Source organism: Xenopus tropicalis, chromosome 4, assembly GCF_000004195.4.
Source record: "Xenopus tropicalis strain Nigerian chromosome 4, UCB_Xtro_10.0, whole genome shotgun sequence".
Classification (NCBI taxonomy): Eukaryota; Metazoa; Chordata; class Amphibia; order Anura; family Pipidae; genus Xenopus; species Xenopus tropicalis.
The window spans coordinates 100719011-100731780 of record NC_030680.2 but is presented as its reverse complement, the minus strand read 5'-3'; the positions used below and the strand labels follow the sequence as shown (position 1 = coordinate 100731780).

Genomic DNA, 12770 nt, shown 5'->3' with positions numbered 1-12770 from the left:
AGAGCAAAGAAATGCAGATCACACCCTTTTTTTACACTGTCAGCTTAGTAAATTACCTCTATGTTTTAGAGCACAGATACTGTAACTGAATCAAAGTTTTTGGTACCAATGGTTGATCTAAGCACCCTATTCTGTAAGTCTCTATAAGGGATGAGGAGCACCCCTAAACAGAGGCGGATTAGTAAGTCACCACATGTTATTACTGGACCCTTTTCTGTATGTTCTTGAGGTGCCCCCAGTGTTAATCCTACTGTGGCAACAACTGGTAATTATTTACCTATGAACACAAGGAGCTGGTCAGTAAGGAGAGGTGACACAGGACTCCCATCTCTATATTGGAGAACTAAGTGTTACACAAGGGGCATCCCATTCCCCACAGTATCACCTGGCCAGGCAGGCATGGCAGTCTGACTGGGTTTCTTCCCTATGTGCTCCCCCTGGGATGTGCGTGTGCGCGCTCTCTACTCACTGCCAGTCATTGCTGTTCCACTGTGTGGGCAGGAGACTGCTTTTAACTCTCTTTTCTCTCTTTTCCTTTTTCACTCTATTCTTTCTCTTTTTTTTTTTCTTCTTCTTCTTTTATTTTCCCACCCCCTGCTCTAAATTCCCTCCTCCCTTTCCCCATATCCCCTCCTGTTTTGCTAGCCTTTTATAATATAAATTATTTTTCTTTGGAATAACACACACGCTGAGCTAGCTAACTGCAGAAGCCATGCATTAAATCAAGGTAAGCTCCTCTGCTGCTTTCTCATTCTTTGTCAGTCCGTTTGCATCTCCTGTTACATTTGCTCTTCAGCACAAGCTTGTCGGGGGTTTTTATCTCAGAACTGCTGTCTCCGTTCAGGAAGGCAGCCCTCTTGGCTGGAGCAGTTAATGCTACCTGTTGTGGCAGTTCTAGGAATCTGTACATACCCCATCACTGGCTCACAGAAAGCTCTTTCCTCCTAACAATATGCATAGCTACAAAATATATTTACTCTGCTATATTTCTGGACTGTCTGAATTTGCTTTGTAAATGGGGAAGGTTAGCTTTGTGTGCAGCACCTGAAGGCAATAGTTTTCATACAGTGTTTGAATTCTGCTTCATTTTATAACTGCCCCCATCTATACATGTTGTGATGTTATGGTAAAGAATTTGTACAGAGTGCAGTTCTCAAATTAAAATATATAAGGCTGGGGTGTGCATTTATTATTTATAATTTAAATTGAAGTGCAAAATCTGAGATACATCTGCAGATTTATTAAAGTTTAGTTACCCTTTGTCCTTCTGTGCCAGGCATTGTTCTGCCATGCCTCCTACTTCTCAAGGTTTGAATTGCAATTAAAACATTAACAATTCTTTTAACAAGTTTGCAGACTTGTTGGGATATGTCCGATGTTGCCTGTTATTTGCTATTTTTAACGGTGTAAAGTGATTTGCATCTATTTAAGCAATAGAATGGAGATATATAACAGAACATTGTCTTTACTGTGTTATCTGGGACATTTTAGAGTCCCCTTATAAATATCCAGCCACCTTTACACCTTTAGCTGTAGATGAACTGCAACTCCCTTTAACCCTTGAGCTTGACAAGAAGCATTCACAGTTCTAGCTGAGCAATTGCTGGAGGAATACAAGTTGGGTATCCTAGTTCAGCCTGCAACAGCCAACCGCTTGTATCGATCTTCTATTGTCTATTTTATCTTTTCATTTATTTAACTTGAATTTGTGGTTTGTAATACCCATTGCTATGACAACCCTATTTTTAGGGCTTGCACTTAGAGGCAGACAATCAGCATTCCCTGTTCCTGATTCATAAAAATTGTGTGCTTTTCCTTACAAGCATGACAACAGAGCCAGAGAAAATAGCAACAGGTAACAGATGCGTTCATTCTAAAGGCCCTTTGCCTTGTCTCGTTAGCTTTCAGCAAATAAACCAACTAAACAAAGTGGCACCAAATTGCTAATCCACTTACCTTTTAAGCTGGTCTGTTTTTTTATTACCTCCATAATCTGCATATTAAGGAATATTCATATATATATATATATATATATATATGTGCCCATATGAAGCTATAACACTGGGGAGTACATGTTTGGATGTTTATTACACTGGATTTGGGAAATGGATAGGATGGTGCTTACCACTGGGCATTTTTTTTTCCTGTGTTTTTCAAATGTCTACTTGGGCATCCACAAAAGAGCAGGTTGTGTGGATAAGCACACCGGTGGGCCAGGCAGAGCTAATCTCACTTCTGTGTTTAGACATGTAACAACTGCTCAGGTATAAATTATTGTAGGTAGTGGGTACCAGATTTGCTTCAGAGAAATAAAAGGGGAACTATCACTAGTAAAAAAAAAAAAAGAAAAATTGTAGTGAATATTAAAAAATGTATAATCCTTGTAAAGTTTGCGTAAATGTGTTGCTATTATATTTAATTTATGTATTTCATCATATTTATTTAGCACCAACACATTTACGAAGCGATTTACAGAGATTATACATCATTTACATCAGTCCGTGCCCCAGTGGAGCTAACAATCCTTAACACATTCACACACACACAGTAGGGCCAATTTAATCAGGAGCCAAGTAACCTGCCTGTATGTTTTTGAAGTGTGGGTGGAAGTAGATTACCCAGCGGAAACATAAAAACTCTTTGCAGGTAGCTACCCACTGAGCGACCCTATGTAAATAACACATAATAAATACATATTACAAAAAAAATGCGTTTCACATATTGCCTTCATTATTTTCTATTTGACTTATTTATATATTTGAGGTTTTATTTGTGAATTAATAACAAGGTTAATGTGTTAAGTTGCGTTCCTCAACCTAACACTATTTTGCTGCTGCAGACAACACACTTGTGCTGTGAGTCACTGACTTTGCCTGATCTAACTGGCTGAGTCAGCAATGTGCAATGCACTGCCAACACAGGTTAGGCTGAGGTAGCACACGAATAAACCATTTATATATTAAAAACTGTAAGAAAAAAAAAACAATAAAACCTATTTGTGAGAAGGAATCATCAATCATTCACTACAGTTTGGGTGGATGTTTATTTAGTCAGAATATGGATTGATGTCTTGACATTTACTGATGTTCTTTGGTGACTGGTAAAATCCCCCCAGTTTGGCATTAGGGGTTATTGCATGTACTATCTTTGGTATAGTGGAATACTGAGAAAATCAGCACTAATTGCACACCGGACTCATTCCCCCCGCAGAGTTAGAGGTTCCCCATTATTTATTTAAACTTGCAATTGATTTTGCTTAGGAAAGTAGTTAACATGCACCACAGGCATCAGGATGCCCTGCTGTATAGCATAACATTTTCATCAGCCATTGGAAATAGGCTTGAAAACCACTGTGCGTTATATACTCTGACCATTATAGGCACAGAAATCATTTCTGCCAAGACTTGCTCTACAGACACGTGCCTGTAACTCAATGTCAGCACACGCAGTCACTTTTCATCTAGAACAGTAAATGGACAGGGGTTTTGGAGAGTCTCCTAGCAGAAACAGCACCCGACTGTGTGTACATAGTGCATTTATGGCAGGCATTGCTGATGGGTTATATTGGGACACAAAATGGCAAATCTCTTTCTACACTGAGTTGGAATCATTGTATTTATTCCTGTTAGACACAAACCAGAGTGGTATGATTTATAAAGAAATAACCATGCCCCTGAAGCATTCTTAAAAATAAGTGTCATGGCATCTCTGTAGTGTGCCTCCCATACCCTTTAGCCACCCAGCTGTGCTATATGATGCTGACTCGGTCTGTACTTTCTATATACAAGAAGGATCATTAAGGGCTCATACTCACAAACATTTCTTCCTGTGCCCCCCTGTGGTGTTGTTTTGCTGCGTTCCACCACAGGGGAGAGAAGGGAGAAATGCATCCCATTCTTTCTAATGGGGCTGTACTAACACAGGCAAACATGCAACTATGTTAGTACAGCCCCATAAGAAAGAATGGGATGCGTTTCTTTCTCCTGCATTCTACCACCGTGGAAGACTGGCGAATGGAAACACAGGGGAGCAAAGGAAGCAACGCTTGTGAGTATAAGCCCAAAGGCTAATGCCACATGTAGTGTATGGTGCATATTTTCAGCAAGCTTGCTGAGAATATGCTCCATACACTTAAAAATGCCTCTACCTGTGCCTGCACCAGAATGAAATGAATATGCTAGGGTGCAGGCACATGTAGCCGGTATCCACCTAAAAATGCAAGAAAAACATTCTTAGGCGGATATCGGCTACATGTGCCTGCACCCAAGTGTATTCAATTCATTTGGGTGCAGGCACAGGTAGGGGGATTTCTAACTTCGGCAGTAGCAGCACCAGTAAAGTGACACCATCACCGCTCTGATTATGTTTGCTGCAACTTGCAGTATAACGGAAATTAGCACACACATTGTAGCACTGTGTGCAGGTTGCAATGGATGCAAAGCAAGTGTGGCCTGCTCTTGTGGAATTCCACCCCTTTAATACCAGCCACTTAAAGAAACCACAACCTGTGTGGCTAGTTAGCAATTAATAAAGAGGAATGCTGCATGGCTGCACATAAACCAGTTCAGTCTGAAGCATGCATGTACATTTCTTTCTAACTAGCCATGCAGGATGTGGATTCAATATGTGGCTGGTATTAATGGGGTGTGGTGGCAGCCCTCATTGCATTGTGGGTAAAAAGCTTAGTGATTTTCATTCAAAATTTGTGATTTGCACAATGCAACACTTAAACAACACTTTAGTAAATGAATCTTATGTTGTACCATCACATAATATGACAGCTGGTTTTCCCCTTATACATATTTTTTTTTAATTAAGAAAAGGTACAGATAAAAAGTGCAAAATGTTGCATATACTTTGGTTTAGTTCCCTTGTATGGTGTAGTTAATAAATTCATGGTCCTTGTAGCTATCCAGGAGCTGCAAGGAGTACAGGGCACGTGACTGCATTGGGACCCAAGGACCTCAGGTATATTCCTTGGCAGAAATAATTTATTTTTTGCCATTAGAAATATACAAAAACTGCAATATAGTAACTAATATGGGGCATGGGGGACTGGGGCAACCAGTGGCAGAGGGAGTGCAACTGCAGGGACATTAGGGGTAAGTTACATCGCTGTGGCTATGAGAAAATGTTATTGGAAAGTCAAACAGAATATTCAGTGGTTATATTGCAGACATTTAATTTTCTGTTTGGATTTGTAGAATGGCATTATTTGGATCTGAATGTATATAAATTGCCCTTTCCTTTCTTTATTTTTTCAGTGAATATATTACTGGCAGAGCTTGCGGTTTTAGCTTTGCCTAATCAGCAGTGATCTGTGTGGCTGGTGAAGCACAAGACAGCTGTCACCTCTAGCTTGTCCGGTTGCCACAGCTGTGTGCCCTGGCTCCCAGGTGCCCTGAATATCACATTGCTTTCCTATGAAATCAATTAGAATTCCAGTTTTATTATGAAGGATGTGCTACTCAAAGCAGCAACTTGTGTTCTACATATCATGGTGCACTTCCTGGTCTTGTGATTCAGTTGGGCTTTATAAATGGGATTATATTCAGTAGCCCTCAGATAAAAAACACTTGTTTAGTGAAAATGCCAGAGCTAATACATTTTTTTCTGTAGGGAGTGTTTGAATGCCATTTACTAGAATTCATTAATTAATCATATAGGACATTTAAATCATTAGGATATCATAATTTTAATAACTTGCATTGATATTTTGGTGTCTTATTTTCTTTTCCTGTGTATTCCCAGTGTGATATATAGGATATAGTCATGGGTGGGCCAAGCCGACCTTTATGGCTAGAAATGCCATATCTTGTATATTGAACTTACCGAACTAGCCTAAAGGTTCAGGATCTCTATAGTAGTAATAATCAGGCCTTTAAACATGGCGCAGCAGGTCACCATACTGGAGTCTGTTAGAAATATCTGCAACACTCACATGCTCAGTGGGCTCTGGGCAGCTGTTGAGAAGGGGTTGTCGCAAATTATCAAGCAGAAAATGAGGTTTGTCTGTCATAGAGGGTGATACTAGAAGGCTGATTGTTAATGATGCTAACTGAGCAGATTTCTATATTATTTTCTAATTGGCCTTAAATTGTGACATTTATATTCTATATATACAGTATATTGTGAGTTGGTCCCTAAGCTCAGTAACTGACAGCAGCACAGAGCATGTGCAGGGAATCGGCAGAAAAGAAGATGGGGATCTACTGGGGCATCTTTGGAGACACAGACCTTCCCTGCTAAAGGGCTGTGGTTGCCTTGGGCTGGTACAGAAGCACAAACACGATGTACAACATTTCTAGCCTATTTCTTTAGATACCTTTAGTTCTTCTTTAAGTTGACTTTTAGTATATTATTCTTAGCAATGTTTTAACTGATCTTCATTTTTTATAGTTTCTGAATTATTTGTCTTCCCTTTCTGCCTCATTCAAGCTTTCATATGGGGGTGGGCACTTACCCTGACAGCTAAAAAAACTATTGTTCTGCGAGGCTACAACTATATTGTTATTGCTTCTCTCTATTATTTATCTTTCTATCTATCCAGGCCCCCTACTATTCATCTTCCAGTCTCTCATTCAAGCCACTGCCTGGTTGCTATGGTAAATTGAACCCTATCAACCAGATAACTCATGAAATTCTTGAAAGGTGATGTACAAAATACTAAATCATTAAAAAAACACAAAAATAAAACATCAAGACCACTTGCAAAATATCTACATCCTACTAAAAGTTAATCTAAAGGTGAATAACCCTTTTAAAACAGTTGTAAGCATCAGCTATCAAGCTTCTATTTGTAATTTTGCAACCAGTATTACCATTTAGATTACAGGTCTCTGCAAACATAATTGTTAATATAAAGGTCTAATTGCCTCTACAAAAAAATGTGTAGCCAAAGAAACTGGAATGCAACATTTTGGTGCCTTTATGTAGACTTAGCGGCAGCTACTACTCCTAATTGAGAGTTTGAGGTCTTACCAGACCACAGTATGAGAAATGCTTCTGTAGGACAATTTTTTTCTGTGTACATATAAGAAACAGGACATATATTACTTTTTATGTAGCTATATATATACTGATTTCATATATATATTTTGGTAGCAGGGGTGGAACTAAAGAAAAAACAGACCCTGCTGGGTGGTGCAAAGAGGAATAGAGGGACCAGGCTGCTCTGCCTCAAACAGTTGCAATACATCTTATGAAAAATCTCTTGTCCCCCAAATTTAGTGGGCCCTTTAAAGATTTTGCTGTGGGACTCTGTAACATATAGTATTACCACTAGGTAGCATATACGCCTGTGGTGGAACACAGAAGAATGCCACCGCAGGGGAACATGGCAAAATGGCCGTGAGTATGAATTTTTATGGTGAGAAATCTGGTGTTCAGACAGCAAATCATGCTTGTGACGTCATGAGGAGGCTCACCACGAGAAACTCCTTCTGCGGGTAACACAAGGACGTCAGGGCAACTTGGAGGGAAACCGGAAACCACCGGGAGCTGTGCATCTGCCGAACGGACCCTTGAACCGAGCAGCAGGACTTTGCTTGTAGGACTTTACCTAGAACTTTTATATATATTTGTGGAACTGAGATTTTAACAAACGATTCTATGTAGCACTTGATCACTTTGTAAACTGATGGAGAGTTATACTCTACTTATTGGTGTTGTGAAACCACAACTCTATACATTGGCACTAACAGGTGTTTGCACAACCATAAGGTTGAATTACATTATTTGAAATTTGCACTATAAGTTTGATTGCACTGAGGTGTGTTTACTAATCAGTATTGAAAAATGACTACACCATGGGGCACATTCATTAAAGTACGATTGAATCCAAATACAAAAAAATCGTATTTTTTCAAAGTTTTTGTACTGTGAGTATTTTTTTGCAACTTTTTCGTTAATTTGCGCAACTTATTTGTACCTTACGACAGTTTGCGTGACAAAATCGTATTTGGCGCGCCGAGTACGAAAGTTCCGGATTCATTCAAGCTTCAGTGTCGTGACTTTGCTTGGGCCAGGTTGGAGCTGCAGAGTGCCATTGAGTCCTATGGGAGGCTTCCAAGATCATGCACAGAAGGATCCAAGTCAGAAAGGTTTTCCCGCCGTTTACGATCGTTCGGATATGAAAATTTAGTGACTTTTGGATCGCCAATATCATATTATCGTGACTATTACGATTTTTTCGTAAGCATACTTGTGACATTTCCGATCATCAGAAAATATCATATCTAATCCGAATTTTACCCATTTTGGGATTCAAACTCATACGTTGATGAATCTGCCCCTATATATTTATTTTTTTCTTCTCTCTTCTTTCTTTCTTTGCTCTCTTGTCTTCCCTTCCCTGCACATTTGCGCTGGTTCTTTTGTTATGTAGAATTCTGGGAGTTTGCTGGAAACTTTTTGAACCAGCTTGGGAAGTAAACAGTGGGTTTATATTTGAGACAGCAACATGTGGTGTATTTGATTACTGTTATTTTAACAGCTTGCTAAATTGTAAAGCTGTTTATTGTGTGTTTTCACCCTTTGTAAATCACTTTGTGGCTATCAGTAGAATCAAGTAAAAGTACACTTTAAACTGCTGTTTAAATCAATAGATAATGTTGGTACCAACACTTAAAAATCAGTACCACATCATATGTACATTTTTTCATTATTAGTCTGAGTTTGACCACTAATTCTGGCTGTGTTGCTTCTGTACCCTCAACAGCCCAGAACTTACATGTGCAGAAATATCAACCTTCTGCTTCTGCATTAAGCATAAGGTGTTTTTTGTTTAATCTCTCCATAGATTTCATTGAAGCAGCACTCCCAGAATAAAAATGCCGAACCATGTGAAAAATGTTAAAATACAACCAATCAGCAATCAGTGCAGCTTAATTTCCATTTGATCTGATTTTTTTTTCAATATTATAACCTTTAATTAAATATTTACTGTATGCCCTATGTTAATGAACATACATGTTTTAAAATACTGTGTTGTGTCTCGTTGTGAAAAACAGAGACAAGCCTGTTGCTAGATCTACGTTAGCCTACATAGTGCAGTGTGACAGCGACAACAATTTCAGAACTGCACTTTCAAGTTTGTTTTCCCATCAGTGTTGTTATACAGCCCATACAATTCTCATTATTTTCAACTCAGTGAAACTTTGCTGTTGGAACTCAGGGTTGTCTTTTTTTGCATTCTTTCAAATGAATTGTAGACATGAATTACTGCTAATTATTTTATATTGTTGATAATTTGTAAATGCTATTATAAATAAATGATGTTGGCGGCTGTGGCAAATATATATATTTTTATTTATTTATGCATTGCCTTTTGTGTGACTTTCCCAGTCTCTTTGTCATATTCATCTGACTGTATATGAAAATGTCAAAATAGACGTAGCAATGGAATTTGTGTGGCCAGTACATGGAAATGAACAAATAAAATGATTACATTAGGAGAGTTTCAGGGCCCATTGGTGTGACTGAATTACTACAGCTATAAATATCCTTTAATAAAGATAGAAGATATTTGTAGTATTACTACAGAAGTTTCACTTGCAAATAAGGATACTACAATAAAAAGAGGAATCAAAAAGTTGTGTGTGAATAGATTTACTGTTCACTTTCTTTTCTTTTTCTTACACATTAAGGCAGATGAGGATGATGTAGCTCCCATATTCACTTGTTTACTGTTTAAGCTTGGTTTGATGTTTCTGTCAGTTGGGAAGCTTCCTGTACATTTGATATGGCATTCCCTTGCCCTACAAGGGAAGGGGGACATGGTATGGCAGTATTAGGGTGTTATCGGTTTGAAGCATAGATGTGGCTAAAAATCACATGGACTCATATAGGGCACTGTCTAAAGTATCTCTAAAGTATACCATATGAGAACTTTAGGGCTTATTCAAAATGCCCCATTTTTGGCCACTTACTCCTTACTCACTACTTTCACTAACTCTGTCTTCAGTCAGTTATTACACCATCCAACCTATCATGGCCTCGGCCTACTTCTACATTATCAGTTTTCCTGTTTGCTGAACCTGGCACCTCAAGGACCCTAGTTTGGCTCATAGTTGTTACTGTTGGGCAAAAGAGGACAATGAGTGTTCCTGCCCTCATTTATGTTTCTAGGGCCTTCCACTATTCTATTCTATTTTATCAAGTCAACCTATAGGTTGAAATTAAAGGGGTAATTTACCTTCAAATTAACTTTTAGTATATTATAGAACGGCCAGTTCTTATCAGCTTTTCAATTGGTCTTCATTTTTTATTTGTTTTTTACAGTTTCTGAATTATTTGCCTTTTTCTTCCAAATATTTCCAGTTGAAATGGGGGTCACTGACCCCAGAAGCCAAAAAATCAATTGTTATATGTTATTACTTTCTTTCTATTCAGGCTCTCTCCTATTCATATTCCAATCTTTCTATCTAATGTGAAGTGGGAATGTGCACGCTAAAGTACCCTAAAAAGGGCTTTCCCTGTTGCACAGCTCCAGTCCTAAGCAGGCTCTTAGGGGCAGATTTATCAAAATGTGAGATTTAACACAGAAAAACCACTTTCTATACATACCTAAGGAGTTTTTAGAAGTGTATTTATCCAGGGGTGAAAGTTAGAGTTCACTATTAGTGATGAGCGAATCTGTCACGTTTTGCTGGAAACATTTGCGAAACAACAGGAAAATCCACAAAACGGCGAAAAATCAACGAAATGTGTTTGCTGTGCAACTTTTTTTGTCATCCACGTCTTTTTTTTTTTTTTACATGATCGCACCTATTTTGCTGCAACCATCCCCATCTTTAAGCGACCGTGCACACTTTGATGCGACCGCAACTTTTTTTGATGCGCAACGATGCCTGGCGAAAAAATTCACCATTTTTGAAATACACTTTTAAAAATCCCATTGGAATGGAAAGTGGGTGAATATCTCTGTGGTGAGCTCTAATTTCACCTTTTTGACAAATCTGCCTCTAACTATCCTGGTAGCACAGTAAGATAAAAGCATTGTAGTTTAAAAACATATTAAAATTGGTGCACCACAAATTTGTGTAATGCCTAAGGAATATTTTACCAACACTTTGATACCAGTATAGTTCTGTGACTAGCGTTGCCATCTGGCTGGTATTTTATATGATCAATCGATAAAATTGACAATTTATTGATACAGAATATGATAACTTATAGGGTATTCTACCAGTAAAGGTTTCAACTCTGTGGAAAATTGCTTCTTTTTGTTATAATAATAACCAACATCAAAATGATCTCAGCTCCAATGTTTTTTTTCCAAACAGTCTCCAGAGTGGAAAATTATAATATTGAGAAGTAGATAACAGTTTTATTGCAAAATTGATATAAAAAAAACCAAATTATTTCATTTTTAATAGTCTGTCAGTAAAACATACTTTTTAAAAAGGGTCCTTCACCCACTGATTTCTTGCACAATGAAACGTGCAATTCTAAGCAACTTTCCAATACACATCCATTAGCATTTTTCAATATTTTTTGTATTATGTAGTTAGGGGTTATTGTAATAGTAGTTGAAAGCAGTATTTATTTCTCCCTTTCCATTTTCTGGGTCTAGGACTCTGAAACCAATGTAACAATATTCAGGTCTTTTATCAGCTACCTTGCAAAATTGTTTCAGGAGCAGTAGCCAAAATAGTAACAAGAAAGCTTTTAACACAGAACTAGCTGCAAAGTGGCATAGAAGCAGTATCTTTTGGTTCTTTTGCAACATGTAACCTGTATTTTCATGGACCACACTCTTGGTCACAAATATGAAGATTTACAAAAAGCACTGGAGTCCTGGATATTAAAAGGATTACATTTAATATGACTGCATAGGATTGCGGAACATTTGTGCAGATTCGATGTTTGGTTAATTTTTCTCTGGGGAGTGTCTTGTTTCCGTGTCACTTCCTGTAACCCCTTTTAAACTTCGGTAACACTGTGTGTGACCTTGACAAAGGGCCTATTCGGCTCAAAACTAGTAATGGGCGAATCTGTCCTGTTCGGCTTTGGTGTAAAATTCGCAGGAAAATGTGTGAAACGGCAGAAAATCCGGGAAACGCGTTAGTCGAGCAACTTTTTTTGTCATGCATGCCTTTTTTTGTCGCGAGCCACGACCATGCCTATTTTGATGCAACCATGCCCAATTTGACATGGCCGAGGCTTTTTCTGAGGTGACAAATGTTTTCACAGTGAATTTTCGCTAAACAAATTGCCAATGGCAAAATGCGGAAATTTTGATGCACATGTTGTGCTAATAAACAAACAAAATTGCAGCCAGTTCCGCGTTTTAGCCTTTTGTGATGCTTTTCCTATTTTCCCTACTGTGAGTTTGCACCCGTGGCAGAGGTGCAGTATAAGAATAGCCTTATATTATCTTTTTTCCTTTAGTGGGTAGTCAAACACTTTGTGGTTACTTCGTTTCCTTGAGAAGCAGAGCCAGGAGTGCAGAGATCTTAAACGGCCAGACAAACACTGCTTTTAATATCAATTACAAATAATCTTAAAACCAATGTATAATTACTGTAAATTGGGAAGTTGCTGAGAATTATATTTTCATTCACTGAAAATAGTTTTTGGGAGGGGTGCCCCTTAATGACAGTTTTTAACCATTCATTTCCTTACAGTGCCTTCCTCTAAGAACAATTTTTGTGACTTCCCTGTGAGAGAACTTCCTTAATTAGGATGCCCGAGGCGAAAGAGATTAACTGGGGATGATTCACAGCAAAGCATTATCCTCTTAATTAGGCCCCCAGGCGTGAGATGTT

At 38.3% G+C, this 12770-nt stretch overlaps 1 protein-coding gene across 5 annotated transcripts in view; it reads left to right on the top strand.

The window, feature by feature from the left end:
- Positions 1–458: 458 nt before the first annotated feature.
- Positions 459–12770, top strand: part of cacna1e (calcium channel, voltage-dependent, R type, alpha 1E subunit) — a 362844-nt gene continuing 350532 nt past the window's right edge. For 3 of the 5 annotated variants that reach the window (XM_031900980.1, XM_031900983.1, XM_018093597.2), the window contains exon 1: positions 459–727. The gene's annotated coding sequence lies outside the window, so the exon portion shown is untranslated. The remainder of the gene's footprint in view (positions 728–12770) is intronic. The other 2 variants (XM_031900981.1, XM_031900979.1) reach the window with 1 other exon arrangement.